Raw genomic sequence first — 5,000 nt, 5'->3', positions numbered from 1 at the left:
GAATACCGAAAGGTAATATATGTATTTTTTGGGTAACGTACATTTTATGTGTGTGTGTGTGTGTTTGCGTTTATGTCTTTGTGTGTGTGTGTGTGTGTGTTTCATGTTTGTATGTATGATAACGTGTGTATTTGCGCTTATCTGTGTTTGTGTGAATGTTTATGCGTTTATTTTTATATGTGGATAATGGGGCGTGCACGTGTGCATCTATGTGTGTGTGTGTGTTTGTATTTGTGTGTATGTGTGTGTGTATGTGTTTGCATTTTTGTGTATGTGTGTGTGCTTGTGTGTGTGTGTTTGTGCGCGTATACATGTGCATTATATTTACTTCTATCTTTAAAAGGCGAATATCCTTTAACTTTTGAATCAAACCATTCAAAATAATCCCAGAAAATCGTCTTTCTTCCCCGTCAAATTTTCCACAGAAACGAGAAATCCACATTAAAAAGATAAAAGAACGAAAGAAAAAAAATCTTCGCTCAGCATAATAACCCCAATTTTGGTCCTGAAAACACGTAGTAATGTGTGTGTCTAACCTCGTGATCTTTCAGAACCAAAGTGCACCGTTATTTTGTATATATATATATATATATATATATATATATATATATATATATATATATATATATATATATTTATATATATTGTTTTTTATTATTTAATTTGTCGTCGTCGTCATCGTTGCAATTATTTTGATTTTTTTTATGATTATTATAGTTAGTGTTGTTGTTTTAGTTATTGTTATCGTTAGTACTTTTATTATGATCTTTACTAGCATCATAATCATTCGTTATCATTATCTTTATTTTTAGCATTATGATATTTTCAGAATTATTGTTATTATTATTATTGTAATCCCTATTGTTATTATAATAATCATTATCATTTATATCATTAAGATTATCATCATTAATATCATTAAGATTACATTATTATCATTAAGATTATTATCATCTCAATTATCATTATCCCTATAATCTTCTCTCTAATCTTAAAGCTTACCGGGCAAGGAAAAAATAGATAAAATGTCTCTTCTAAATAATGTCATATGACTCACTTCCGGTGGTTGGAAAAGCGAGACCTTATATTATGTTATAATTTTCCTTCGAATTAGGAGTCTAGATTTTTATTCATTTTTTAAAGATGTATCTATGTTGTGTTTATTATTATTATTGTTATTATTAATTTACGATACTTAGTTCATTGCTAGTGACTTATTTTCTAAGAGGGTAGGGGGTCGGTGCCTAAATATATTTTTACTTTTTTTTTAACATCCTTTGCTTTATTTCTTTCCTTTATTGATAGTTTCTTTTTATTTCATCTTGTAATATGATGGTGAGGCTCAGTTTAAACGCCCAAAGTAATAATAAACATCGGTTTTAATAGTAAGTTTAAAAAGCATTTAGTTTTTTTTGTGTGGATTCGAACCCTACATATACCCTACCATACAACTTTTTTTTTTTCTTTTTTTTTGTTAATTTCAGCTTCTCAAATTGATTATTCAATTCGTGTTAGTCGCTTAGCACGACAGGCTTCTATATAATCATAGTATATATATAACATCAGGTGCCTCTCTACATTCCGACCAAAATAAAACGCTTTAGTAGAATTTTAACCGGATTTCTCCCGCCATTTTTTTTTTTTTAGCGGATGCATCCCGCGGTAAGTCGTTGAGTATTCATTATTTCTATTCACTTTACGGAAAGCTATTCATATTATGCAAATTACGTCAACAATTTGGCCGTTTTCTTCTAAATTCGACCTAAACATTGCATCCTCAGCGGGATTCGAACCCGCGGCCTCTGGATTAGAAGTCCAGCGCGCTATCCACTGCGCCATGAGGACTGGTATTAGGTTGGGGAGATCTTATAGTATTTGTAATATGTTTTTAGGGGTGATTTTTCGGTTTTTGGTCTTTTTTGTGCGTGTTTTTGTGTTTTTGTTTTTATTTGATGTTATGTGAGGGTAAATTTATGGGTATTTGGGTAATTTGGTGTTTGATCATTTTGATGTTTTCTGTGTCTCTATCTCTTTCTCGCTCTCTCTCTCTATTTGTCTCTCTTTTTTTTCTCGCTCTCTCTCTTCTTTCTTCCTATAAACCGTTTAAGTACAATTATACTAAGCAAAAAAACTTGTTTACGACTTCGTTCGTTGTAGGAAAAAAACAGAAAAACTTAACCTTAAATGCTATACTAGGGTCACGACCACCATTCAGCTTCTATAGAAATCTACGAAATAAACACATAATGGCGGTGAAATTTCCTTCGCTTACCTCACCGCGCAGTTTTAAATGGAGAGTAATGGCGGTTGATTCTAAGAGAGGTAGTCATTACGGGGCTAAATTATTAAGGAGTTTTATAGTTCTGACTGTAACTTTCTACTCTTTTTTTTTCTTATTATCTTTTAATCTTTTATATTCTTTTGATAAGTATTTTCGGTCATGGTAGTTCTGTTTGTTTGGTTGGTTGTTTTAAATGGCGGTTTAATTTTGACCCTGCAACCGCTGAGTAATTAACTTCAAAACTGAAGTAAAACTGAAGTTGTGGCGTCACGTTGATTTATTACAATAAGGGGTTTCTCGATGATAGAGAGGGAGAAAAAAGTTGTTTTGTGTCTGGTAATTCCTTGATGATAATAGTATTTAATAAAAAAGTATTCAATTATTCATGATCCATGAAGTATTCGTCGGAAAATCAGAACAACACAAAAGTTTTTTTGGTAAATCTATCATAAATATTCTCCTCACCAATGGACAAATCTCAAAAAATAATATTTAAAACCAAAAATCCTAAACCATTTAGATATAAATAGTAATGACAAAGCTCAACACTTTAAATTATGTATGAATGTGACGAGCGCCCACGCGGCAGCCGGGCACTGGGCGAGCGAGGTCACGCCATCGCAGGTTAGTTCCTCGGTTCGCCGGCAGAGGGCCAGCGCCAACACGTGAGTGGCGGGGCGTTCTACCTGTTTTGTCTTCTTCAACTATGTATTTGTGCGCTGCAGGTTAGTGGGAGTGTGGGAAATGTATATGGAGATATGTTAATGCACAACGTACATATGGTATATATGTTGCATATATTTATATATGTGTGTATGTATATATTTGTAAACACGTGTGTGTGTGTGTGTGTGTGTGTGTGTGTGTGTGTGTGTGTGTGTGTGTGTGTGTGTGATTATACTGCCTACGTTTCGTAATTAAGTAAGGAACATTTAGAAATTTACAGAGAGAGATAAGTAAAAAAAAATCTTACACGTTAGAAATGAAAAAAACGATTTCTTGTCTGTTATTAAGAAGACTTATTAGTTTGTTATATTTATATTCTTTTTTAAAAAAATATTTTAGATAACCAGTTCCTGACGACCAACTCTCTCTACAGTCGTCTGTTCTTTTCACGTTTTCGTTCAGTTTCAAAACCTACTTGTCTACTGTTGTTTTTTCTAGTCTCATGTTCTTTGTATTTTTTTATTGTCATTCTTCATTTCAGTTTGTTTCGTTTTCATTTGTTTTCGAGTACTTTCAGACGTTATAAATCTACTTAATGTAAAATATAACACATATTCGTGTTATGTAGGTTAAGGTATGTGTTTTGTGGAGGGGAAACTATACTAAAGTTTGATAGAATATTTTAAAATGACTTTTGACTATGCTTAATTGACATTCTTTAATAGTCTTTCATTATAATTCTAGTTTCCCCAGGAATTAATAGTTCTGATATGTATTAAAGAACACTTTTTCTGAATCTATTCCTGTCAAAAAAAAAAAAAAAAAAAAAAAAAATACTTCAGCGAGGACTATAGGAAAAGAAAGTCACTTTACATTCCAGAGGTCCATCAGTGGTTTTATTATCTGTGACTAATTATGGGAAGTTGTTCGAAGTTGTGAAAATTCGCATTTCGAGCGGCGTTATCTGATTCTGAATATTTCTGTGACTTTTACAACACCTGTTGGGTCCTTGGATTGTGTTCGTTGTGGAGGATGGTTTTGTAATAGGTGTGATGGTTGTAACTCGCTCTCTCTCTCTCTCTCTCTCAACCACTCTCTCTCTCTCTCTCTCTCTCAACCTCTCTCTCTCTTTCTCTCTCTCTTTCTCTCTCTTTCTCTCTCTCTCTCTCTCTCTCTCTCTCTCTCTCTCTCTCTCTCTCTCTCTCTCTCTCTCTCTTTCTTTCTCTCAACCTCTCTCTCTCTCTCTCTCTCTCTCTCTCTCTCTCTCTCTCTCTCTTTCTGTTTAGATTTAGATATCATTTGTGTGTATGTTCATGTGTGTGTATGTGTATGGATGTGTGTGTGTGTGTGTATGCGTGTGCGTGTGCGTGTGCGTGCGTGCCTGTGTGTGTGAGTGTGTAAGTGTGTGTGTGTGTGAAGGATGGGCAGCTATGACAGTATGCGAGTATGTTATTTTACATTCGTAAAACAGATATCTTCTAACACCTCTTTTCCTCTTTCTTTTCGCTGAACACCAACATACATACAGTAACATCAATAAAACAGAAACTCAAAAAAGACAAGTAAACACAAAGTTAGCTCAAAAACAAGTCTTTAATCACAATAAATATACATTCAAGTTGGCAGAGATGCGTGGTCTTGAGAAGAAGAAAAAATTCGTGCTATCACAGGAATGATTAGTAAATTGGTCACGAAATTCCAATGGTGGGGGGGGGGCGAGCCTAAGCAAGGCCTAAATCTGTAGGCTTATTTAAGAAATATATATATATATAGGCTGAGATATGGTAGATGATATGATTTAAGCTTGGGATTGGCAACACTCGCATTTTTTTTATATATTGTGACGTCACGGGTTCGATTTTTTTTTTCTGTGGAGTGTTACATAACAATTTGATAGGCCGATGGACAGCTTGGAAATGAAATGGGATGGATGAGCTGATTACGTGATATAAATGACCTTTCCCTTTGTCTTTAAGAAATATCCATATGTCAATATTATCTGTACTATTTATAATAATAACAATAGTGATAATGATAATGGTAAAACTAATAG

The 5,000-nt window shown here is 33.6% G+C and overlaps 1 long non-coding RNA gene and 1 other non-coding gene across 2 annotated transcripts in view; both read right to left on the bottom strand.

Moving 5' to 3' along the window:
• Nucleotides 1-1,772: 1,772 nt before the first annotated feature.
• TRNAR-UCU (transfer RNA arginine (anticodon UCU)) lies at nt 1,773-1,845 on the bottom strand. Its single transcript has one exon. It is a non-coding gene; the product is annotated as a tRNA-Arg (tRNA).
• Nucleotides 1,846-4,521: 2,676 nt separating this feature from the next.
• The window catches only part of LOC147467983 (uncharacterized), a 5,474-nt gene continuing 4,995 nt past the window's right edge, over nt 4,522-5,000 (bottom strand). Inside the window, exon 2 of the long non-coding RNA XR_015192679.1 lies at nt 4,522-5,000. This exon is cut by the window's right edge and continues 2,128 nt beyond it. This is a non-coding gene — a long non-coding RNA (uncharacterized LOC147467983).

This window comes from Penaeus japonicus, unplaced genomic scaffold, assembly GCF_977035675.1.
Source record: "Penaeus japonicus unplaced genomic scaffold, GWHDUDI00000001_assembly GWHDUDI00000032, whole genome shotgun sequence".
NCBI classification, from domain to species: domain Eukaryota; kingdom Metazoa; phylum Arthropoda; class Malacostraca; order Decapoda; family Penaeidae; genus Penaeus; species Penaeus japonicus.
The sequence above is the reverse complement of the archived record's forward strand: the minus strand, read 5'-3'. Positions and strand labels throughout refer to the sequence as shown.